At 40.8% G+C, this 27,331-nt stretch overlaps 1 protein-coding gene across 1 annotated transcript in view; it reads right to left on the reverse strand.

The window, feature by feature from the left end:
* FBXL7 (F-box and leucine rich repeat protein 7) overlaps positions 1-25,965 on the reverse strand; it is a 287,995-nt gene extending 262,030 nt beyond the window's left edge. The window contains exon 1 of the mRNA XM_042048815.1: positions 25,790-25,965. The gene's annotated coding sequence lies outside the window, so the exon portion shown is untranslated. The remainder of the gene's footprint in view (positions 1-25,789) is intronic.
* Between the last annotated feature and the right edge of the window lie 1,366 nt (positions 25,966-27,331).

Consider the following 27,331-nt stretch of genomic DNA (forward strand, 5'->3'; position numbering starts at 1 on the left):
CCATCATTATCATAAACAGGGATGTCTGTTGTAGTAGAAGAAGACTGAAAACAGACTTCAATAATGTACAGGACAGCAGCCATACCCTCAGCTACCTTCTGCAAGTAAAGTGCTTGTGTGCAGTATTACACAAACTGGTTACTGGATAAATGCCAGTAAAACCAAGCAAAGGTGTGTGTGAGTTGGAAGAGTGGGAGGGAAATGGAAAAGAAGGTGAGATCTCCAACAGAGACAAAGAAACCGTCCTGTCAGCTGCAAAACCCTATGCTAACCCCTTGTGTAAGTTTTTTTTCCAGATATAGTTTGTTTTAAATTACTGGTCTTGCTAAAAAATCTCTTTCACCATCCAAGCTCACTCTTTTTAGACCATTTTTACCATTTTACTAATTAGTGGTCTTTAAAAAACATATGATATCCTGATCCCAACCCTTAAGACTGTCATCATTTTCCTCATCAAAAATACAACAAGAAAGCATTGGCTTCAGTAGTTTGCCTCCAATTATGTTTGAAGCCAACAAATATAGAATCTATGTTGTAGAAAAAAAGCACACCTTTCCAAATTTCACTTTTGGAATGTCAAATGTCAGTTCAAAATTCAACCAGTACCATAAATTTAGAAATGGTAGGCCAATTTTCTCCATCAACACCATGCTCAGGGGCCATGAACAACATTAACAGAATCAAAACCAGAACTGAAGCTGATCTACAGAGCAGAGACTTGAGACATTAGTGTTCATGCATTAAGCCCAGAGAAGGCCAGTCCAACAAAATGTCTAAGTATGGGTCATAAGGCTTATTCCTGAAAATCAGAAAAATCCTGTCTGAAAGATGAGCAGCCTTGAATGAGCAGCTCAGTTGGTACAGAAGTCACCAGTACTCTTTCATCACTTTTCCCAAAGGTCAATTTCTTCCACTGTGAAAGAGTCTTTTCAGTCTGCAGTAGTCTGGCTTTAGTTTCCAGTTGCTGCACCCTACCGTACCTTTTTCTGCTATGTACATGTACTTAATTTTGGCTAGTAAGTCACCTTTAATTGATCTTGGGAGCCTAAAAGCAACTGAAGCTCCCGAGTTCCTTCACTGAATCACAACGTGTGTTTCTACTGACTCCCATCACAGTAGGATGCAGCATGGCACCAGGCATGTACATGCCAACAAGAACATCTGTTCTCTGTTCTGTTCAGGGGCTTTAAGCAGATCCTCACCAGCTAATGATTATCAGGATCAGACTCATTCCCTCATCATTAAAGATCTAGCAAACTCTTGTTTAAGATCACTTGCGCCAGCCGCTTTGCTGCTTCAAACACAACTGGTAATTACTTGGGGTGCTCTACTTTAGAAGATTCAGGAGCTTCAGAGGCTTTTTCCTAAATCTAGAAGCTGTATATAAGAATTTCATGTCCAATTCTCTTGGACAAAGGACGTTTCCAGACTGCTAGGGAAGGGGGTATTTAGGAAAAGAGAAGCAGAAAGTGGGACTTCACTAAAGGAGCCTGCAGTACAGTCAAAAAGCTAAGAATACACAAGACACATCTGAGAGTCACCAAAAGGCTTCCACAGACCTGTGCCAGGTCCAAGTGAGATCAACTTCTCAGCTGAAGGCTTGCAGATGCCAATTTTTCTTCCAAGTCAGAAAGAAGGGAAAGTTAGAATCATGAAAAGAGGCTAACATGGCAACTCCAAGGTCAGTTATGAAGGAAGGGAAAGAGGGCATAGGCACTTCCAGCACAGGAGCTTAAATTCTCCTTGCGAGCCATGGTGAGGACTGTAATATTACAAACTGTTTCTCTATAATTCGTTAAAGTACATGGGGGGATCAAAAAATCCACTCACAGCTTGTGAAAAAGTGCTCAACGCCAGAGCCCATAGATGTTGTGGAAGCCTTTCAGAGACTGAAGAAGAGAGCCTTTGCTTTCAGGCTGAAGTAGCTCATCCTTAAAAGACTAAACCCCATGGCTATTATAGCCTGTGACTGGCAGTGTGGGAAGACTGCAAGATTCGTGGGAGGGATATTTTTTCACTGCAGCAGATTTTTGGGCAGACTGTTGTTTTGTGAAGAATCCCACAGCACAGCAGAAGAGACTCTTTTCCTTAAATATAATAAAAGACTCTTAAGAAATGAAACACTGACCAAAACCCATGTTTGTTTCCCTTGCACGGGTTGGTAGAAAGAAAGAGGGTACTGAAAGAAAAAGGTGTTTGAAAGTTACTTTAATTTCTTATTATTTTTATTTCTGATAGTAATAAATCTTCTTTATACTGTAACTGTTTAATTGTGGACCTGTTTTGCCTTGAAATTTTCCGTTTTCCTCAATAATCCTTATTTCACCTTATGAAAATGAAGTTTTAATTTCCCCTTCTCTGCTCAACTATAACAGAAGTAAGATTTTGTGTGCTTGGAGCATCACAAATAGTCCCTCCTGGCGGATCAGTCTGCGGCGGGCCACATCACCGCTGATCCCTCCGCGGGCAGGGCCGCATCACAAATAGTGCCTCCGGCGGATCACTCCGCGGCCAGGACGGCAGCACCGCGGCTCCCTTTGTTATCAATGGTATTGTGATGTTGGCTTTTCGCGTGTTCCAGAATTGTTATGAATGGATTGTGATGTTGGTTTTTTCATGTTCCTTAATGTTAGAAAAGCTTTGCCTGGGTTCTGTAACGTAATGCTGTAGAATGGCTGCAGTTTGGGTGCTCAGTTTGGGGAGGGTCTTCACATTCCTGGAAAATCTTATCAGAAGAAAAGAACCCTAAACCAGACGGAATGAGGCAAGGAACAAGATAAGACTCATAAGATGATACTCAGCAACTCCAAAGAATGAATGAATGATGCATGACGGTGATGAATACGAAATAAGCGCTGTACTTTTAAAGCCGATCTTTTGGATGTAAAGGTGTGCCTTTGGCTCTCTGCCGAAGCACCCGGCCGTAACGCCCTTTGTGCTGTTGTCTCCTAATTGTCTCTTTTCTTAAACTTTCCTTCAAATTTTACAAAGAGTGAAGCTCGTTTTTCACATATAACAACTCAAAAATATCCGTAGAATCATTTCACATTTCCATAAGGAATGCATGCATCACTGTAAGGACACAGAAATGGCAGGTTTTTGTTCTAAGAATGCCTGCTTTTACCTTCCTGCTGTCTTTCCTACTTTAGACTGCCCTCATGGAACCTATTCCAGAATTTTCCTAACCTTTTTTTGCTTAGTCCCTGTCTACTTTGTTCCTCTCAAAGAGCACGGATGACTTCTATTAATACCACAGTGCATTTGATGCCTGAAAGACAATTTTTATAGCAGAAAAAACAAATACATTACACTCAGTTGAGAACACAACAGTTTAACAGAATTCAAGACTTACCACTGCATGGGGTAGATCTCTATCAAATTACTGGTACTAAGTTGAAGTCAGATTTCACCAACTTAACCAGCCTTTCTCAGATAATAGTAAGACCTCAGATGTCTCAGAAAACTGAAGGTGCTCATAGACCTCTCCACAATAGCTAACAGGTGAAGAATAGTTCCATCCCATTTAATCAAAATTACCATATAGCTGCAACTGCTAGCTATGCCCCTTCCATAACAAAACTCCTTCCCAGTAAAGAAATACTACATTAAAGCTTTGTTTCTTGTACTTTCTCTCAACCTTTGTATAAAAGCATAAATAAAAGACTGAAGAATTGCTATGACAAATATTAACATGCTTTGCAAGGACTCTACACTAGGGAAATGACACAAGTTTCAGGGTGTCTCCAAAAATAGTAATAATCTTTAATCATGAGTACTTTTTAGAATGTGCTTATTTATTTTTAAAGCCAAATAAATATTCCACATTCCATTAGATAATTAAACTGTGACTAAAGGTATGCAAGCAGGACTCCACACCAATAAGTTACAGGAGACGACAGTATGTAGTAATTACTCAAAACTTCTAATAGTTTCAGACACCCACACCAACTGACAGTGGCCTACTGAGAACTTGGACAGCAGGCAAATAAAATACAAAACCTTACAAGGAAACAGCTCCCAAACAAGAAAGTCCCCATCTGCAAAGAAAAGTTCCAACATACACATTGCTCCATACTATCATTGCTCTACTAGCTACATACTATTAACACACCAGCAATGCTACAAAACAGACCTGGAGAACAGCAAGGAGCAGCAGCTCTGTAACAGACAAAAAACAGCAACCAGAGTCGATAAGAACAATGGCAAAGCACAGCCTAAGCCCGAGCAATATAGGCCTAGGAACAACGCCCAAGCCCAGACCATCAGACAAACCTGTGCGAACAAGACCAGGTCCATAAACAAATCAGGAACTCCAGAGATGGCTCTGAAGGCACAAACCCACACCTCAAGCCATCCTCAAAAACCCAGGCCTGAGCTTAAATAGAGCTTGGGCTCGTGGGCAGAGGTGTGGGTGGGGAACCCAGGTAAATGTAGTCAGGGTAATAAAGGCCAATCGGTGCACTCTGAGTCCTGAAAGGGCTTGGGTACAAAAACAATGAAACAAAAGGAAGCAAAAACAAGAGCACCAAAGACTTTCTAACATAATTAAACACTGAGCTCCCTCCTAAAAGCTGATTGTTTTCCATGATAACACAAATGGATTAATTGCTAATCCATTTACCTAATTTTACAGTCTCCAAAGAGAAGAGATTTCAAATTTCACAAAAATACTTTGAATAAGGGCATTGAACCTAACTATAAAAAACAATTATTAGGAGCCAAAGCCAAGTGGAGTGAGCAAAACAAGTACCTGAAAAAAATAACAGTTGGAGTGCAGGTGATGCTAGCCAGGGTAACACAGGTGCTTTGCGTACATCTTATTCTTAATTAGTCTAATTATCTGCTGATTTAGTATTTAGTCTTTGTGCTACCTCTATATGAAAAATATTTGTTTGTAAATTAAAGGCTTTTATTGACTCCTATCAATAAAAATTGTAAATTACCTGCTCTTGATGGAGTTTTTAAGTTAAGATTCAATGACATATACATTCCTGCTCTAAAAATCAGTCTAACTTATAGTCCAACATGAATACTCTGTGACTGTGTGAAGAAATGATAATAGTTGTTCTGAAGAAAGCAAACTACAAGAACAGTACACACAAAATACCTCAGAATGATATACTGAGAAAACTACACTTGCTAAGGGCAGAGACATGAGTAGGGAAAAAATCAGTTAAAATGCTATTTTATTTAGAAGAATACATTCAAATATGTATCCTATACCTTCTAGAGCATGACACCAGGGAATGCTCTAGGAAGGTGCAAGGTTGACTACAAATACACTTGAGCTTCCCCAGTCTGGTCAAAGAAACTGGTGCTTGGAAAGGTCATAGGTGTCACATTAAGAGATGAGGCAAAACTACCAAAAGCCAGTCTGAAATTGGGCTGGGGAGGAGACTTGAGAGTACTTCTTGGTACTCTCAAGGACAAGCTAGTAAGCATCTGCTGGCCACTGTAAGGTACCCACTCATCATCTTTAAGTCAATTCCTTGGAAGGAATGCTTTGTTTACATTGTAGATACATGCAGAGTTTCAGAGGTTCTGATCCTTGTAGCACATATAAAACAAAATACTTCATCAATCATTTAATCTTCTTCCTACTTTCATGCAACAATGACATTTTAGTGCCAGGAGCTACTGACGAACAACACGCGTGCTAATACACCATTGAATAATTGGGAGTAAACCACCTATTCTTAAATGAGAAAATAATGAAGTTATTTATAAAGTGTTCATCCATTTGAACAAGGAGGTAATGCACTTGCAGAGTTGAAAAACCACTTGCCCAAGGCAATCTTTCATACATTTTTGTTCTGACTTCAGATGTTTGACACTGCGGCTTTGAAGAGAGGCCTTAACAAAGAGACCATGCTGCAAAATTGACTTACATGGGGATTTATGTGGTGATGAGACCACACTTGCTGGATTTCTTTGAGTATTTGACAATAATTTTCCTCCCCCTCTAGGTCTGGCACTCATGGGGTCCCTGTGGTGGGTCCGAAGAAATGGTCTCACACTGAGACCTCTAGTAGTTTACAATGAAAAAACATCTTCATCCTGGAGACTGTCCAAAGATAACTGCATAGCCAGTAATATTTTAGTTCCTTTATTCACTCTTGGAACTTCTGCATTAGTCTTTGGCAAGGTGACATCACAGTTAATTTTGCAACATGCAGACAAAAACTGCACTATTAAAAAAATTATGAACAGTTCACAGGTTATGACTCTTGCACCCTGCAGACATAAAAATTCTTAGAAGTCACACTCTAGTGTCGAGTGCCAACCCCGACAACCTGACAAACTTAGGGTAGAAAAAATGGATATTTAATTCAAAACTGAAGTTACATTTGTGAAATATGGACTGAACTGTGGAGAGCAGTTTGGTTTTTCATTTATTGGGCACGTGCCTCGTATTATGCTATTATAAAGGTAAAATATTACTATAGAAAGCATGCCAAATGAACCCAAACTTGTCATGGTATCCCCTGACACCATATATTTGATTTCAGTGTCAAAATCTGTTAAAACAAATTCCAGGGTTTTTTTCTTTAATTTAAATTTAGTTGCTCTAATAAGATACATGAGCCAAACACATACCAGCCCGTACCAAGAAGGAAGTCAATTTCATCAGCCTTTCCTTTAATACAAGGCTGATACTTTGCTAAAGATCAATTCCTGCCTCATTAAGCACAGAAACAACAGTGCTATCTGGTGGTAGTCTCTGGGCAATACACAATTTGGCAGCTTTCCACCACTTAAAAGTTCAAAAGCAGAATTTCAGTGAGGACCAAATAAACCAAAAACAACAAACCCAAAAACCTCACCAATAACCACAACGATACACCACAAACCAAACCCAAAAGATTGCACAGCAGTCTTATTTCAGGGAGACATTGAGACAGACTTCAGTTATTCTCAGACACCAGAAAGTTCAGATTTATTGAACATAGCAGAAGATACTTGGAAGGTATCTCAATTCTCCACCCATGAGGTTTCTCTCTCTCTCATCCCCCTGAGACAGGGGAGACTTCACCTTAATCATTGCTGTTTTCCACCTTCATGGTTTAGTATTTAAGTCTGCATCCTTAAAAGCACCATCTTGAATTTCTGCTAAGTGTTCCTTCCTGGGATAATAATTGGCTGCACCGGTCAGTCTTCTCAGAGGAGGTGCTTCAACAGCCTCGTTTCAGAGTCCACAGGACAAAAATAAATCAGCTTCCCCACACTGACTCTTCACCACCCCCAGGAAGAATCCGTTGGTCCTATCAGATTTCATAATTACAAAGAGACAAAATTAAACAGTGGATGTTTGGCTTCCTAAGCCACTCAGTGCCTTGGTAAACAAGTTTCCTACAAGTCCACCTCTTAACAAGCATTCAGGAAATTATGCTAAACAGTAAATCACATAACTGAGTGGTCTGGATTATCAGCTACAGTCATGTACAAAATAATATCTATGCCTAAAATTACGATTATACATATAAAGTCAACTGTGCATATTTACCACCAATATTCATGCCCTCTAAAATAAAATGAAAGCTCCAGCTGTGGTGATTATGGAAGTTACAGACATATGCAATATTTGATGTAAATTACAGAGTTGCCAAGTATGCATACAATCAATGGTACAGATTTGTTTATAGTTTGCTAAAGTTCTGTTTAAGGCAAGTAATGAATGGCAGTCATATGGCAGCAATTGTGGTCTGCAATTTTTAAATTACTTTATCATTACTGTAAGGAAACAGAATTCAGTTTTACAATGCCTTTAGCTCTTTACTGTTAGACCAGTAAAACTTTGGCATCATTTTTTAGCAGTCTTTTCTCACTTCTTTTGTGGGGGAGTTGTCTTAGGATATACTTGGAAGCATATTTATGCCTTTTAAGAAGTAGAGTTACAAGGCTTGTGACTTACAGAGGAAGTAAACTTCTTGAGTTTTGCTTCATACCAAAATGTTTCAGAAAAAAAGGAAAGTTATTGAAAAAGTTTCCTTGCAAGTCTCCCACTGGTAAAGAAAATTTCTGTGAAAGTCATGAATTAAAAAAAAAAAAAAAAAGACAAGAAGTAGTTTGCTTGTTTTCTAAAATCAGCTGTAAGTCTTGTCCAAATACCCTCTACTCTTTCTTTGTGGAATAAAGTAGACCCTCCATTGATAACCTTTTTAACATAGTAACACAAGTATTAATTCAACAGTTTTGATTCCAGCACAAATTTGGAAACTAAATCATCCTTCCACCTTTCAGATTTCAGAAGACTGCAGTTATTCTCCTTAAGAAGCAATATTAAAGACACTGAAGAAAAATTACTGGTTTGAATGCTATGAAAAATATAGATTTAATTAGCAGGGCATGATCTTACTAATCAACTAGACTTTCAAGCCCTCATTCAGTTGTAAAATTCCTGCCAATTCTACTCATTTAGAAAGCAGTTCAGATTTTTTTTTTTTACAATATATTTTCATAATAGAGTATGAAATTTGAGTGCAATTCCAAAGTTAAATAAGCATAAACATGTTGGAATTATATATCAGCAAGTCAGGAAGCAAAGAGCTCTTTAGGACTCTTAGCCACAGTGGCTGTAGAAGCCAATTTATGTTATACAATATTAAAGCTTTTTTGTAATTCAAGATTAATTTTCTTTGAATACAAAATACTCCAAAGGCAAGACCAACATTCAGAGCCACCTATAAAAACAGAAAAGCATGCTAGCAAATAACATAGTAAAAGCTGATGCTTTTCTCATGTTTTTACTGTTTATAAAACTTACTAATTTTCCAGTCTAGCAGACCATGCAAATAACTAAACTTATTCAGAGATATTTTCACCTTGACTTTGGTGGCAGGACTGTAGCAAATTGGGTTTTTAAAAAATAATTCCTTGGAAAAGCCTTCAGCATCCTGTACCAGAATCATCTGTTACTAGTTTTTCCTAGAAGAATATATCCCAGGACTTGATTTCTCCTACCTACAGTAGTAAGCTGTGGTCCTTTAAAAGCAAGTGAGATTGAAGAAAGACTGAATAGTTGGTCCCATTTCTACAGCAAACCTCAGCTGAGAAAGACATGAAAATTACATCTTGTCCTAATAGGCATTCTGATTTCAGCTGTCAGAGATTTGAGCAGGTGTTAAGTAAACTGAAATACATATTTACTAGTTACTAGAGATTTTCTTTACATTTTTACTTTTTGATTTAATGTCTGCACCTGCTAGACACATTTGTTATAATATTCCAGAAAGGAAGGTATAGCATAAACTACAAAACATTCTGCAAATATCCCCTCTGCTTGGAAATTTCCTCCTTTTTCCAGAAGGAGTGGGGGAAAAAACCTAATGTGAAGCAGGATGGCTTTTTGGCACTATGACCTCTATTCATTAAGAGCCAGCTGTACTTTACCAGCACCAGCTCACGAAGCAGATTCACCTATACTAACTCTGTAGGAAGGAAAAGAGGGGAAGTAACCGAGAGACTTCTGATCCCATTTCAATTCCTCCACTGACTTGGCAATGGGACTCTGCTGGATTAACATGTTTCTGCTTCACAAAGAGACATAACCAAGAAGGTGTGAAATCAGAATGCAACTATTTTAGATAACCCACAAGAAGTGTTGCTGACAACAGCGCTTCAATCCCAACCCTACAGCTGGACTGTCCTCACAACACATCAGAGACCCAGACATGGGCAAGATGTAAATGGAAAGTACAACACAGTTAAGAACCTGAATATGGCACCTGAGGCACATGAGGTTCTATGTTTTCATAAGCAACTATGTTATTGCTGTGGTCTACAAGCCTTACTGCCATTATTACATTTGGCAGTTAAAGCATCTGGTTACTAGCAAAAGGATAAAAACTTGTCTGGTTTTCATCCTGAAGGGTCAGTACCCAGTGGTAGTCAGGTGCAAGTCTGTGTCCCAGACTGCCACATTTTTCACTCCAAAATCCCACATATGGTTTTAGGAGCACTCCTTCATTGAAAGCAACTGCCACTCCTTCCCTTCCAAGCCATCGTGCGCAGACAGCCTGTACGCAGTCACGCGGTCTGTTCCCCAGCGTCTCAGTTATTCCGGAGTCAGCACGGCCCTGCACCAGCACACCAAGCTCCTGCGTCTCATTTGTTCCTGCACTTTGCATGCACTCATGGGAGCATTTTTGCTTTTCCTGGGAGCTCTCTTCAACCACCTTGCTCCATGTATTTGCCACCCCTAACTTCTGTTCTTTCTGTTGTTAAACTGCTGTCACCCCATGTCTGGTTTACAGCCCTTTACACTGCGTTGTCAATTCCATAGCTAAGGGCAGTTTCATCTCATTTTGTCACAGGAACCCCTTCTGCTATTCCTTGAAAAGGGAAATATAGTCACAAAAGCCAAAGGACCTTGTGCAACTCCAGCCACACCACCACTTGTTAGTTTACAAGAGGCATCCATTCCTACACAAGTTTTCCCTTTCACCCTTGAGGCTGAGGACAAGATAACCTGAGCTCTCACATCCTTCACCTTTGCCTTCAGAGCTTCACAGTCCCTCTTAATTTGTTCTAGGTATCACTTGGTGGCATCATAGATGCCCTGCAAGCAATCAGTGAAGAGTAGCACTCTGAAGGACAAATGAATTTTAGCAGTCATATAAAACACACTAGATCTGGGCCAGCAAGCTACAAACCTTTTGTAACAGCAGGTCTGGCTGGCAGCTCAGTGCTTCTATCCAATGTAAATATGAATCTCCAACCACTAATGCCCATCACTTCCTACCAGTGCTCTGTTGAGGCCCAGCTGGCTCTGATGCCTGACTCAATGCAGTTCATTCTCATGCATGGCACAGTACCCATTTTTTAAATGTGGATCAGAGAGAAGAAAGAGCCTTCTCCTGCTGCTGAGCCAGAAGCTTCCAGCCTCTCCCTTCTTGGGAGTCACTACCCACCACTCCTTCAAGCCTGGTGTCTACCTGGGTCACCTTCTTTGTATTGTGTGGTTTGGGCCTCATCTCTGCAAACACTCTGTGGAGACCCTGTCACTGTGCCCCCCTTGCTCATCTCCTCCCTCAGCTAGCAACTTAGTGCTTCAAACACAGCACATGCCCCACAGGTCAACCACTATCACAAGCAGATGTGGCCCCAGAACTCCCTCCAGCCCCAGGCCTGGAAACTGGCATCCTGTTTCTGAAATCCAACATGGTCAGGGATGAGTAACTACAGGAAGAAATAAGATGATCCTATAGAGGAGAAACTGCCCAAGTGAAACCCCACAAATACTGGGTTTTTTACTGGTGTAGAAGAACTGAGAGCTAATATAGGTCTCCTCCTACTGCTCTTCAAAGAAGAAGTTTTAGCTAATCTACCTTTGTAAACAATGGCCCTGGGCTGAATTTGACCTCATCTGCAGTACAGAACTACTAACAGAGGCTTAAGTATTTCAGACAGGATCGAAGGGTAGGTGTTGAAACACTTGAAAGGAGACCTCAAAAGAACATGCCGATTGTGATAAAAGAGCAGAGGTGAAAATATGGTTTATGAAATGGAGTCACTCCTTACTGGTGTTTGGGGTTGGGTTATAATTTAAATACCACAGGGTATTGGAATAACTTGTCTCTGTGTTGTTGACCTTGTTGAACCTCATACAACTGGCCTCAGCACATCAATCCAGCCTGCCCAGATCTCTGTGCAGTATTGAAGCCTTTGCTGCCAGATAGGCAACATCCACAGCCTTTTCCTCATCCACTGGGTGAGTTACTGGTCATAAAAGGAGATCATCTGGTCTAGCAGGACCTGCCTTTCCTAAACCTGTGCTGGCTGGATCTGATCCCCTGGTAATAGGTACTATACTATGGACCGAGTTACTTTATCCAAATCGAGTGATATTATCACTCTTCTTTGCATAAATGCAGAAACCTACAAGAGGCTATAGATACTTTTTTCTTCCAAATACATTCTCTAGGAAAACATACCTTATATCTCAGTAGGATCTTAGAGTGTACAGGAAAGCAATTTTACACAATTCGTATTTGATTCTTTTGCCAGGGGCATCGTAGTCGTAGAATCACAGAATCATGGAATATACTGAATTGAAAGGGACCCATCAGAATGATCAAGTCCAACTCTCCAACTCCTGGCCATGCACAAGACACTCCAAAAGTCACACCACATGCCTGAGAGTGTTGTCCAAACACTTCTTGAACTCAAGCTGTCTTGGTGATATGACCACATCTCCTCTATTCAGTATCTAATTCAAAAAGAAGATACAGTTCCTGTAGGGATAGGAGAAGGTAAGTTCTTCTGCAGACCACATCTTCAAGAAGATGTCAAGAAGACACTCAAGTCAAGTATTTCTGTCTAGAAACATAGAGATTCCCTCCATTTAATTGAATTTCAACTTGGGAGCTTGATTTTACTTACTGGCCTAGTTGCACATTCTGTAATTTTCCCACCAAATACCACAGCAAAATGCACAACTTCCCACAGCATTCAGGATGCAGGTTTTTATCTAGATGGTTTATGTCGGGTATTGTAGCTTTGAAAGAAATACTAAGAAAGAGAGTATTCAGGAAACTAAAGCAACTTGTACTCATGAGAAAATCGAACACGTTAGAGAAGCTGGAAGTACCAGCCAGATAATGAGTTGTAAGAGTTACCTTCTTCATCCATAACTGCTAAAGGTAGGACAGGAAATAAAACTTTAAGTTTTCTTAGCAAATTAATTTGTTCAAGAAAATGTATTTCTCTCATAGCCCATGGGGGACCATACGCTGCAGCAGGTGGATGCCCAAATGAGTCCGTGACCCTGTGAGAAGCCCTTGCTGGACACAAGCAGGATTTGTGACCCCATGGAGGACCAACATTGGAGAAACCTGTTCCATAAGGATTGCACCACACAGAAGGTACCATACACTGGAGCAGGGGAAGAATGTGAGGAGTGCTCCTCCTTCCCTGAGGAGAAAGGAGCAGCAGAGATGTGTGATGATCTGACTGCAGCCCCCATTCCCTGTTCCCCTGCACCACTGTGGGGCAGAGATAGAGAAACTGGGAGCAAAGTTAAGCCCAGAAAGAATGGAGGGGTGGGGGGAAGGTATTCTAAGATTTGGTTTTATTTCTCATTATCTTGACTTGATTGGTAATAAATAAATTAAGTTCATTTCTTCAAGTCGGTTTTGCCCATGATGGTAACTGGTGAGTGATCTCTCCTTGTCCTTATCTCAACCCATGAGCCTTTCATTATATTTTTTTCTCCCCTCACCAGCTGAGGAGGGGAAAGATAGAGTGGCTTGCTGAGCACCTGGCAACTGGTTGGGGCAGCCCACCATATCAGTGTGTATAAACACCTGAAGAGAAGGGAAAAAGAAAATAAAGCTGGACTCTCTTCAGTGGTATGCAGTAAGTGGAGAAGACACAATGGGATCAAAATGAAATACCAGAAGATCCACTTAAACATAAAATAAACAAGAACTTCTTTGGTGGTGGTAAAGCACTGGAGTAGGTTGCCCAGAGAGGTTGTAGAGCCTCCATTCTTGGTTAAATTTAAATTTCAGTTGGACAGTGTCTAGATCAAGCTGATTTTATTGACTTGCTTTAAGCAAGAAGCTTGGACTAGATGATCTCCAGAGGCTCCTTCTAACCTCAACTATTCCTTGATTCTGTGAAACTATGTGGGGACATTAGTGTCTAAGATAGTAATTAACTTACAGTAGCTTTGTTTTTAAAATATTTTTACACCACCTAGGCAGACAAAATAAGGCTATAATTATAGTAAGAATGCAAGTACACGCCTCCTTCATAAACCATTCTTTTAATTAAACAGCTGACAACTAAAACTGGGATTCAGGCCTGTAAACCCTGTTTTGCACAATATTGTCTGTGGTATAAGCAGTCTTTCTCAAAAGTTTTATATTTTTCTCTCTTTTAATGACAGAGGCTTCTTTTATTCCAAAATACCCTGAAGATAATTTTGTCCTCTTCAGGCATAGAAATTTCCAGGCAAAAACCCCTTTCAATACTGCAAACATATATAGTTATGAATATATGGAAAAAATTTTCATCACACCTTTAAATTCTTAAGCCTACAGGGATTACTTGTGTCCAAAAAAATCATCAGTTTATCATATAAACCAGAAGGACATCAAATTCAGTTGCAATTAGTTTTTAACTCTACCTCTCTAAGATTAGCCATTCAGAGGGTTGGCAAGCCCCAGGCAACTTAAACACCTAATCATAGCACACAGCAACAATTTGTGCACTTTGCTTCTCCAAACATCTGCATTGTGCCTGGCAGATGAGGGATCCACACACATGGAAAGTTTCACACATGGGGTCACCAGGTAGGCTAAGATCATGAACTTTTGCCCTTAATTTCATATAAATGAATTATTGTATGACTCTACTTGCCCCATTCTATCAAATCTTAGCCAAGAGATATTCCTAAGTAAAGTACTTCATAGCCTCATAGTTGCCAGTTCTAGTAAACAACAGGCATGTCCATAATAATAGAAAAAAAAAAATCCCTGCTGTTTATCTAATCATTCCTGTATCCTTAACTGCTGCTTAGCCTGGCATTAGAATTTTATTGTCAGTAGTTTATCTAGCACTACAGGTTACCTTAGGCATTATTTTATACCATCTGCAACATTTGGGATGTCTGCAAAGGGTGGGCTCTGTTCCTAGAAGGGGTTTCCTTGTGATCTCTTTTTCTTCATTGAAAATTAAAGTAATCTTTACCACATCAAAATATCAACAATATTTAATTCATTATGTCATGGAGTTTGTAATACAAAAGTTTTGATGAAGGACCAAGGAGAGACCCATTACTTTTGCCAAAAGAAAGTCAAATGACCACTAAAATGTTGTAGGGTAACATGAGGATTGGAGACAGATTGTGTTCTTTGAACATTCCTGTGTCTATAAGCACAAGGAAAAAAAGAGGATGACATTTACTGCTCCATTCCACATACCACTGAATTCCTCTTCCCCCCCCCCACCCCGTTTGAAAGTACAGATGAAATTCAACCAAGACCACAACAAATGGTCCAAAGAACAATAATCAGCAAGATTTTTTTTTGTAACATTTGGATAAGTTCAAGAAACATTTTGGAAAGTGATTAGTGAGCATCTGCCAAGGCTGTGCAGTAACATACACTATATCAGATTGTGCTTGAAGTGTTTTCTATCCATCATATGGAGAAAGCCATGGGCTAAGTGCTATGGCACTGACTTTGAAAAGCAAACCAAAAGAACAGACCATTTACCACAGCAGGAGAAAGAAAACTAATGATTTGCCACATGCTACCATGGTGATTAGCCAAGAGGCTAGACACTTGACAACCTAGTTATTTGAAACAATTGAAGGTTCCCACAGAAAATAAATTCATGGGAATCATCTAGACTTAAGGTGTCAAGTCCCAGCCACCTCTTGTGAGTGAATGTAGGAAATTTCTTTTAGCATAATACACCACTGAGGCTTTCTGCAATTGGTATCACCATGTCGTTATTGCATTAACACCCTTTTACCTTTGAATTATGTATCCAGATGAAAAATATGCAACCAGCCTTCATATTTAAATCTAGCAAGTTTTATCTTGCTTCAGCCTCTTTGCAATCTACCTCTGTACTTTAACTATGAACTGATGCCTCATGTCCTGAAGCAGGGTTGTGAAATACTTACAGGACTCCACAGCAGCAGCAGGCTGCTGTCTCAAACCAGCCCCGTTTCTCACCACCACCGAGAACACCACATGCTCCCAAATTTGCATTTGTTGTGTTTGTATTTGGGTTAATGTTTTTAACCTATGTAATAGCTTCTTCTACAAGCTGAGATGAGCACACAGTCAGCCAGTGAACTGTTTCCTTACTGGACTACTTTTTACACAACAGCATCTTGCAGAATCTAAGGTCTTTAAAATGGCATCAGGGCACATGAGATTCTAAAAAACCCACCAATACAGAAGAGGCAGCCTGGCCAGCCATTCATTTCTCTCCAGAATTTCCTTCCCCCTCCTCCTGCTGCAACATTACCTTTTATTCCAGCCACAAGCAGAAGAGGAAGCCTGCATCTCCCCTTCTAAACATCACTATAATATAGAATCATACAACAGTCTGAGTTGAAAGGGACCTTTAAAAGGTCATCTAGTTCAACCTCTGCTGCAATGAACAGGGACATCTTCTACTAGGTCAGGATTCTCGGAGCCCTGTCCATCCTGACCTTGAGTGTCAGGCAGAGGGTGGGGCACCCACCACCTCCCTGGGCAACCTGTTCAGTGCCTCACCACTCATAGTATAAAACTTATTTCTCACATCTAATCTAAATTGACCCTCCTTCATTTTAAAGCCATTATCCCTTCTCTTGTCAGAACAGGCCCTGCTGAAACATGCTTTCCCATCTTTCTTTTAGGACCCTTCCAAGCATGGAAAAATCACAATAAGCTCTCCCTTAGACAGAGCCTTCTCTTCTCCAGGCTGAGCAATCCCGGTTCTCTCAGCCTTTCCACACAGGAGAGGTGCTCCATCCCTCTAATCATCTTCATGGTCTTTCTCTGGACTCACTCAAACAGGTCCATGTTCTTCCTGTGCTGGTGATATTAAGGAAGCTTCCCAGTCTGGCCATTCACCAGACACTCTGGCAGTCACCCCCAAGGCCAGGGGCTCTCACTGCTGGGGCCAAAACCCCTTCACAGCAGGTGGCTCCAGTGAGCTGAAGGGTGCCCGCATGACTCCTTACACACCCCACCCGCATAATCAGACCAAGCTTCCTTATCAGTTTGACCCCAGATTTCCCATAGCAGGGCCTGAGATGTTTCATTCCATAAAGCCATTTAATCACAGCACAATAACACAGAAGTCCAACCTGGTGCCTCCAAGGAGGGATCCTGAACAAAGGACCCCTGATCTTTTGTATCCTTACCGTCTAAGGGTGCAAAAGTCTCAGCTCTTCCTCCTGAGTCTTCTGGCTGCTGTCCTGTCTCTGAGTGTCACCTGGATGGGCCACTGGTCCCTGGACCCTTTGTTATGCAAAGGGTCAGCTCCTCACGGCTTCTTGCCTGGGGCTCCCACCCAGAGCTCATCCTGCAGCTCCAACTATAGCTGCACCCCAGCTACCTGCACTGAAGGTATTCCTCAACAGGGAACTCCAGAGCTGGACACAGGACTCTGGGTGGGGTCTCACCAGGGCAGAGTAGAGGAGCAGAATCACCTTCCTCAACCTGCTGTCCACGACTGCTTTTGATGCAGCCCAGGCCAAGGCTGGCTTTCTGGGCTGCTAATGCAACCACAGCTTAAATGGGTCTCCAGCAACTTAAAGGAATTGCCTCCTTAAAGTCAGCTTCCCTTTCTGTTCAGGTGCTGAGGGAAGGCTTCCTCTTCTCCATGGGGCAACTCTGCTCAGCAGAGTCCTCCAGGGCAGCTCTAACCATATCTGAGGGAATCACTATCCTCAGGGTTTCCAGCCCCCAGAGACTCACAGAGGGTAGGAACAAGCACCACACCAAGTCAGAAAGCTCTACTCAAAACAACTGCAGGGTAAATCAAGATGTCATTCACAGTCCCATAACAACACAGCATTTAGGACAGCTTTACCTTCGTGGGGGAACCCACATTGTCCTGTGGCCAATGTATGGGAGGGGAAGTTACAGCCTTCTTTGTTTGTGTTTTCCCATGGAAATCAGTTTCACCTTCCCTCCTGCCAAAATTGTCAGCATTTCCCCTGTAAGCAGAGCTGTAGGCAATCAGCTTTCCCAGAGCACCCTCTGCAATTTCTGTACTTTAGACAACATTGGTAATCATTGTTCATGAAATCTACATAGCTCACAGGACACTCCCACTCTGTGCTGAGCACAAGCTGTGTTCTCTCTCTTGTAGCAGGAGAGGGGGTTTCTTTGCCCTATCAAAACATGTTTCATACATGGTTATTGACAGACTGTTTGTTTCTTTTGGAGAGGAAAGAGAAGATAAGTAGCATCTTTAGCACATCAGAAAAACTCAGTTTGGGGAGAAAATTGTCAATAACATTGATATTTCTGCATCCAGTCATTTCTCTAGAACTGTCTCTAGAAGAATGCAGCACTGCAAAAGCATCAGTACAAAATTTAACTAATTAGCCATTAAAAAAGAAAAAGAAATCCTTACATTAAAAAAGACCAGCTGCAGACTGATCCCTGGACACATCCTCCACTCATAAAAACTGAACACATAAATTCTCCCTCATTCTTCTGGGGTTCCCACATCAGTACCTTCACTGAAGAGCCATGAGGCAGAATTCAGCTGCCTGAGCAGGACTGCTGCAGGAAACACCAAATATGAGGAATGTGGATAGCTGTTTTATGAACATTCAAGTGACACCTAGCACAGGCAAAAAACCTCCATATTTCTGCAACAGATTATAGTCCAAGTAATATCCTACAGCATGGCTATTCCTGAATTCAGGAAAACAGGGCCTGCTCTGGTGAAGTATGTGAACCACAGTCCTTGTGAGTCTCATTCATGTCCCTTCAGCCTCAGTTCAACAACTGCTCCAGCCCACAGCTGTGTGCATGACAGGCCAGCCTTTTTTCTTGCATTCTCTCAAATGTAAGAGGCCCAGTTTCATAAATCAGGCAATAATGTGAGCACTCCAGCTAAACCTTTTCGTTACATTACTTGCCCTGTGTCACCTCTGTATGACAAAACCAGTTGCCAGGAACTAGACCTTTGCTACATCAGTGCTTTTAAAATGGTGAAACAGGGAAATGGTTGCTTTGTTCCTTGGAAAGCGCAAGACACTAGCACTTCAATAAACATCTGTGATTTTTCTCATCATTTTATCATAAAAACCTTCAGCCATTTGCTTTCTGTTGTTATTACACTTTAATAGCCCAGACATAAATATAGAAGCAGTCAGCTGTGTGACATCAGCACAGCTGTGCAGCTACTTTAATTGCTCAGCATGATGTCAGTCATCAATTCCAAACCTCTCCTACCAGATACCATTTTCCCTTATAAGATAACTTGTCCAGTACTGAATTTATATCCCAACTGTAATGTGTTCCAGTGAAAATTATTCCACTGAAACCACGTCAGGTTTTTGTTAAAGACTGGGCATCTAATAGGATACTTTAACTTACTCACACCCATAATAGCTCTTATTTGTGCGAGTCACAAGACAAATTTGACAAGAGCCAGGCAAACTCCCTCATTTACATGGGAACATCATCTTTACCTCCTACCTGTAACTCTGTCCCATGCTTCATTCCTACTTCCTCTCAAGTCCTTTCACACATGTCCCAGTTTGAGACAAATTCGGAGGAATGTCCAAATTTGAATGTCCTCTGACAGAAGCCAGGTTACAGCCCTCCCTCCCCCACCAGGTTCAGGGAAAAAAAAATTTCCTCGGGGGAAAGTGAAAGGAAAAACACCTATTTATTTAACAAACACAATGCACAATGGGAAAAGAATAATGCTAGAGAATAAAACCTCTTGCTGTGGAGAGAATCTGGTAAATCCCCAGAGTCCTTTCTTTGGGTATGGTCTCTCTCTCTCTTCTTTTTGGAGCTGGGTTGGCCTGGGACCCCTCTGGGCCTCAGTGGAAAGTTCTGAACAGTTCCAGAAGAGAAGAAGTCAAAGTCCCAGGGAAAAAAAAAATTAGCTCTGCGTCTCTCTCCGGAGAAACGGAGCCCAAATCTGGCTGAAAGGCAGCAAAGGGCGCTTCCTCCGTGCTTGCTGCTGCAGAAGCATGCAGAGAGATAGAGTGACCTTGGAGCACAAACTGCTTTGAAAAATTTGTCTGTATCTTTAACACCCAGTTTTAAAGACACAGAAAGGCACAGGAATCATGTCTGGATATGCAGCAGCAATAAGGGACACACATCATAAAGTCACCTCAAGACAACACAGCTCCTGTCTACTTGTACAGCTGTCTAGGGAGAAAACTTACACATCTTTATAAACATTCCTTATGCTTGTGACACCTCAGTACTCTGAATGGGCCTACTGAAGTACATTTCAGATTTTTTCTTTAAAAAAGGATGCTACAGCTATACTGTCTTGAAGAACTCATTATTGCCTCTTAAAAACCACACACACCATTTTTCTTTGCTTTACACTTGCTAAAGTGCCCCAAACAAAACTGTCAATTCATGTTTAAAAAAAAATAAGGCCCTAGTCTAAAGCAATTATATCCATGCATTTAAAAGCAAAAACTGAAATAATGAGATCAGAACAAAGGATTTACTTCAGTTGAATTTATTTGGCAGCATCATTTATGTTACTGGAGCTGGCATCAAAGTGTTACCTAAAATAAATCCTCATTATTTCCGAACAATGCACTACTGAGCAACAACATCAGTACATTAAGTAGCATTGCAATTACTGATATTGTCTCACTAAATAAATTCTATAGATTTTACAAGTGGTTCCAAAGCAACTAAAGGCAAAATTACAGAATAAATGAAGATAAATATGTCAGCCAGCACAATGATCCTGTGATTTTTATGTTTAAACCAACAATATTTTTGTTATAACTACACCACTGCAGAAGGAAATGTAACCACAGGATTCAAAGTTCCTATTAAAGAAAAACGATTTTTTTTCATTAACACAAAACAGTTACTTTAAGAAATCCTACTAATCCAGTATCACATTCTTGCAAGACTCTGCAGCTCTACCATTTCTGAAAAAAAAAAACTCCAATGACAAAATTGTCAACATAAAAAAAAAATTGTAACCGTTTATAGCTAGACAGCCTTTTTCTTTAAAATGTGTTCTACAAATCACTCTTGAATTTTAACATATGAATGGCTGTACATAAACTGTTTCTGTTATCAGCACTGCTTTCCCACCCAAGCAAAGCTGGTTCTATGGGCACTTTGAGAACAGCAGACTGACTGGACAGCTCTAGCTCTTCTGTGAACTGGCAAGCAGTCAGCATGTCTCAAAGAAGTCTAAAATAACTTTCCTAACCTCCCTTAGAAAAGATAACACCTTTGAGAAAAGGAACAATGATTTAATACAGTTCACACAAGAATTCAGAGGTCTGTAAGTCTCCACACTGCCAAATGGGAGCAGAACGCAAGGTAAAGAAGCACAACAAAGAGATGAGTTTTGTAATTGTTAGTACATGGTTAATTTCCCCTCCGTGCAATATTTTGCTCAGTCACCATGTCCGGGCCAAGAATAAAATGCCACCTAACAGGGGAAGGGTAGCATGCAGTCAGCAGACCATTGTATCACAGTGTTCCTCTTGAGAAGATGAACTGCCTTGAAAATATCCCTTCCTCCCCGCCAAAACATCATCTTGGTCCAACAGGCAGTTGTCAGATATTTTTCATTAACATGAAACATATGCTGGTGTTCACGCATGCAGTGCAATCCTTACTCCTGCAATGGAGAGAGCTCCTTTTTATGTTTGACTATAAGCCAAAAGCGTTTTCGTGCCCACACCTGTCTTCAAGAAGAGGATTTTGAAATGCTAGAATTAGAACTGAACCACATGTCATAACAGGAAAAGTTAAAGCATAAGTAGCCTCTCAGTGTTTGCTCATAAATGACCTTTATCAATGAGAGCAGCCCTACTGAACTGTGATGGACCAGTTATTGCAAACACACATGGCATGGACAAAGTATTTGGTATCTCTATTTATTGATCAGTATATTTTTCTGGCCAAAAATTTTCTGCTGTACCCAAAGAATTTTCTTGTTGCTTGACTCTACTTCTACTGATGGCAGGACAGGACAAAAAAAAAACAACAAAAAACCACAAAACACCATAAAAGAAATTCAAGCTTTGCAAAATGCCTGTGTTGGCTTTCACTCTTAGTCTTTCTTCACCTAGAAGAAAATTCCATCCTCAGTGCAATGCAAGAATTTATAATCCTTTTTCCTTATTTATTTAATTTATGCTCTAAGTACTTGTAGAATTACACATTAAAGATGTATTAAACTACACTGTCATTCTAAGACAAAGAAAAGTTAGTCAGACTTGGAACTTGAGCCTCAAGACAAATGTAACATTTTATTTAACGTAACTGGATATGAGAGGTGTAGTGGTTTGGTCCAAAATACTCATTACTGTTTACCTTCTGTGAGATAAGAATTAGGAGAAACGCAAAGCAGGCACCAAACTTGAAAGAAATATAAAGAGGTTTATTAACAGACCTAAAAGAAGGGAAAAAAAATTATACCACACCTTCAGAACACTTCTCTTCCCCCCACCTTTCTCCCTTCTCCTACTGACAATGTAAAAAGACAACCCTTGAGATGTTCAGTCTGTTTACCACTTCTGTAATAACCTTGTTCAGTCCATTTAGGAGGAGGAGTCTCTCTTGTCCATGCTATGAAAACATTATCACAACGAGACAGCCGCCCGGGCTGGTTCTCTGCTCGCATGTGAGTCCCCTCCCACGACTTGCAGCTTTTCCCACAACTGCTTTTGAGGGTCCACTCTTGAAGGTTTTTGGGGTACAATTTTAAGGTTGAGCTATTCAGAAACAAAAGTTCTCTTCACCCATCTCTGGGAGCATTTAATCACTAAGAATAGAGGCCCTTCTCCTTCCCTTGGAGCAAAGGGTCTTCCTCATCTTCATCTTTAGGACTATCTCTGGGAGCATCTCTAGGAACTGAGGTTTTCTCCTTTCCCATTTGGAGCAAAAGTCCTCATCGCTTCCATCTCTCCCTGTTCAGACTTCTCATGAAATTACAGCTGCGTCAGCATCTGCCTATCTCAGCGCAGGTGCTTTTGCTCACAAGCACGAGTTGAACACTCCACCCCCCATATCTTCATGAAATTACAACGGGTACTCTGATACATCATAGCTTTACAACAGAATTTCAGCTTTAAGCATCTCCTCTTTCTCTTCCCTCAGGTTTTCAGCTCTTCACAGCACTAAAAGGGGTAATCTCACCTAGGCCTTGCAGCTGGAATGTCACTTATCGCAGTGGAGGGGGGGGGAAGCCGAGCCGCTCTGGCTGCCCACAGCCCTGCTGTGGGGTGGTTCCGCGGGTGGAACAGGGCCCATCGGCTCCAGGATGGCCGTGGTCTGGCCCAGCCTGGCCCGAGCAGGGCCTGGCTGGGCCCACTGGCCCCCGCACGGGGCCCTCAGCCACCTGTCCCAGCGCTGGAAACAAGAGAGAGCTTGGTGGGGGGTTTCTATTCTTAAGTGTGGATCACAGAGGCAGTCACAATTTTAAGTGGCTTAAAGAATTGTCCATATTCAAACTGGCCAGCTGATAGGTTCTGTTAGGTCACAGAGGAAGCTGTAAGCACTCCTTTGCAAGAACATCACTTCCGGGACTGTGCTTGCTAACCCATGACAAGAGGCTACTACAGTCCTGGATTAATTACGAAGAGAAATTTCTAAAGAAGTACGAATGAAGTATTTATCCATTGCTTATGCAGAAAGAGAACCCATCTGTGACAAAAATTTATTTACAACTCTGGAAAAATGAGATTTTTGAACACAACCTAAAACCTTAGCAGAAAAGTCTTAATAAGATTAATTGAAGTCCATATGACAAAATCTCTCACCTTGAAGTTATTTGCCTTTTGCAGATTGCTGCCTAAGGAATATGTGGAGGCAGGATTTGCCATTCCCTCAGTTGCCTGCACTTTTATCACCTACTTTCATCACAGCCCTCTCTCTTTCACTACTGTAAGAGGATCAGTTGGGAATTTCATCAGTGTCCAGATAGGTAGGCAGATAGCAATTATCTTTCAATGAAAGCAGGTATTTTCAAACAAAAACAAAAGCAAACCAAACAAAAACAAACAAACAAAAAAACCAAAAAAAACACAAAACCCCCAAACCATACAAAACCCAAAAGAAACCTAAAAAAGCCATAAAACACACAACACAAAGAGGACTTAGATCTTGCTATTTCATTATTTTATTAAGAGTCTGTTTTGCACACACTCTGAACATCTGAACATTAATCTCCTGCAGTCAATGAATAATTTCATTCCTGTTTTGCCATTAGACTTAAGGACACAGTGTTTACACCTCTCTCAAAAGGTGACAAAACACTGCCTCTAGGACAAAAATCCACTTCTTTCAAGGATTTTTCTCACAAAAAAATACACTAAAAATAAATAATAATTGTATGTTTCTGGCACTAATATCTTCCCCAGCATTTCATCCAAACTTTTCTGTATTAACAGCTTGATTGACAACTACAAAAGCAAATTAATCTGGTATCCTTAGTCTACATGAAGCACTGGATGCAGACCAGATTCAGCTACTCATCTGATCCATATAGATAAAGTAATCAAAGTGCTTAAAAGAAAAAGGTCCTCCAACACAGCCTGAAGCATTCAGGAAGGAATGGTCATTATGTTTGAGGAAAGGTCCATTTCAGCTTCTAGATTTGATGTTCTGCTCACTTTAGGATCTGCAAGTCTCACAGTTTACCTAATCTCTAATTTCTAGTTTACCAAAAGGGTTATGTGCCCATGGCCCTAAAATTATAAACCCACTTGGCATCCTGAATTCCAGGTCTGATAGCACATAAAACCCCTGCATCATCACTTTGGATCTGTCATATATGTAATGGAAACCAGACTTATAAGCAGCACTGGTAAAATCTGCTGAGCAGTCTCTGAGACAGAATAACCTGCATGGTCAGGTAATGCAGACCATCCTCACACCATTTTGTCCACTATTTCAAAAAGATCACGGTATACTTAGTAAAAATCTACCCAGCTGCCCAAGGCGTACCTCCCATCAGGAGCTACTGCTAAATGTCTTTGAGGTCACCACTGCATGTGACTGCTATGGTGCTGCTGCTTCCTCATCAGCACAGTCACTGTCACAGCAATAGCTCAGGGACTGTCTAGACTGACTGTCACAGATTCCCACCACATCTCTTTGATGAACACATTTTCTCTTAGGCACAAGAATCTTTGTCATCTGAATGTCTTTGAAGCCAGACTAACACCCATTTGGAGAAACCAAAATACTTACATTAAACACTATAAATAGTAACTCTGTCTCACAGGTAGAATTTTACATTTTTTAACTCCCCTCTTCAACAAAAAAAATAGCTCAGGAGGATGGTATATATCAATACCGTAATGTAAAAGTAAATGAGGGAAGTGATATGCAAGGGGCCAATTTTATTGTATTTTTCTAAGTGAAGTTTGATCAAAACCCAGTAAGTATCTGAATTTGATGCACTTTTTGGATTTTGAACCTCCAGCTTGTGTTAAACTGGCATTTTGGACATATCTTAGTAATCCCCACCCACTGTCCTTAACCACAAGACAAAAAAGAAGCCTTTTTTTGATCATATACAAAATTTGATCTGCAACACAGTGTTTAGAGTCAACACATATCATCAGATAAATACAGCTTAGCCAGCAGTATGCCCCCCAGGTCCCCTTGTAACTGGTTACCATTGCATGAATGGGGTAAAGAAGAAACAGGACATGTAGCTTCTTGTCTGAACAAGACATCTCCTAGTGCAGCACAGCATCTCAAGTGGTACATCACCAAAAAAACACCTAATACATACTCACATACGTACACCTGATGTTTTTCCAAGATTATGAATGAGCAACATTTGTTAAAGGAGTACTTGACTGTGGGTGGAAGAAAAACACATGATCTACACTACAATGCAGTTTCTGCTAGCACCCTAAAAACATTTTCGGTTCTCAGCACTGAGCTGGGCCTAGCCTCATCATCCATTTCAGTAGCTCAGATTTCTTCCAATTTCTGTGCATAGAGGACATCTCAGAGTTTGCATATTGGTGTGTCAGCCCCATAAGAAGTTTTTGTAAGTCTATTTGCATACTGTGTCCTCTCTTTGATGGGAGGACACAGAAGCCAAGGAAAATGCAGGAGACATCACTCACCTGGATACTGAAAAACTTCAAGTGTCTTGAACTAAATCAGCTCTGCAGAATGAAAGGCCTTGTAACACCCCACACTTTCCAGTCACATAGAATTTTCAGTGAAATCAACTCCTTGCCTGCTTTACCTTGGCTTTTGATGCCAGCTAGAAGCCAAATTAAATCAGGCATCTATTTAGTAAACTTCCCTACATGGTTTTGCTCTGCATTTCAGTACACACTCAGCTGTTGCTGTAAGAAGGATTGATTATGTTTAAGAGCTTGCACTCAGCTGCTATGAATTTACGTAAGCCCATTATGTAAGCCAGAATTTGGGCTCCTTCTTACAGCAAGCTTGACACACCTCACATTTGTCTTCATGCTCAGTTTCTGTTTACAGTCACATCCATGATAACTTGTGAAGAAGAGTAATGCAAACGAGTTACTTCCTCGGTCCCTTGCACCCCCGATGCCACCAAAGGCTCCGGCTACACCTCATGGGGATACACTCCCTCCTGTTCCTCTGCTGCAGCACGCCGCACTCGCAAGTGACAGTAGCTGTGCAGTGAGAAACACTAGAGGGCAATAAATGCCCTTCAATAAGCTTAAGGGAGCCCTAAGGTGTACTTAACGCTTGGCTCCTTCTTAGTTTGGGCACGGATATTATCCTTCCTCGGTTGCACGCTCTAGTTCAGATCTCAAAGGATGTGCACATCGAACCTCTCTGGCCAGGCTACAGCAGCACTTGTGTGCTCACTGAACTGCTTTCCTTTCCATCTATCCTTCTCCCACCACCATTCCTTCTTCCCTTTAGAGAGTTATCCAAGTCTTTCAATGATGTAATCTTTTCCACGTGGTACATTTGTTTATCAGCTTTGCCATACTAAAGTACCTACCCATAACTGGAAAAAATTGCTTCAATGGAAGACAGGATTAAGTCTTGACAGTGGAGAGGGAGGAAGAGGGGAGTTCCGCTGATTTCCTTACAGGATTCTGCTAAACACTAGTGAATAGTCTTACAGATTTATGATTTTTGATCAACAAATCCACTCTTAGCTCTAATATGTTCTTCCCATGAATCGTTTTCATTTCTTCCCAATAATAATCCTGAACAGAACAAATGTAATAGTCTTCTCACTTATATATGAAGATGCTGTTTTCCAAAAAGGGTGAAAAAAATCCCAACCACAGAGCACTTGAGCGTGTCACTCACCTATAAACTTGCATATGAAACTACATAAAGAAGAAAAATACAAAAAGAAGTTGTATGCAAGCATTCCTTTTTACTGTTTCCTAAATTTGTCCCAGGTTTTTAGGGAGAATAGTTTTGCCACTTGAAAATTTTCATACCAGTTGAACAGGATAAATCACATTCTACTGGGAAGACCATTCCTCAGGTGTTTCATAATTTAAATTTAACATGTTTTCTCAGTGCCTAAGAAGCGTAACAGTTCCCAGAGGGGGCAGAAGGAGTTGTAGAAGGATTTTTCAGGATTCATAATCCGAAGTATGGTAGAAACATTTAAGAAAAACAGTAAATAGTGAGGACCTGTTTTGCCTATTTTC

Source organism: Corvus kubaryi, unplaced genomic scaffold, assembly GCF_017639235.1.
Source record: "Corvus kubaryi isolate FWS band 111438036 unplaced genomic scaffold, C.kubaryi_AGA036_p1.0 68, whole genome shotgun sequence".
Taxonomy (NCBI): Eukaryota; Metazoa; Chordata; class Aves; order Passeriformes; family Corvidae; genus Corvus; species Corvus kubaryi.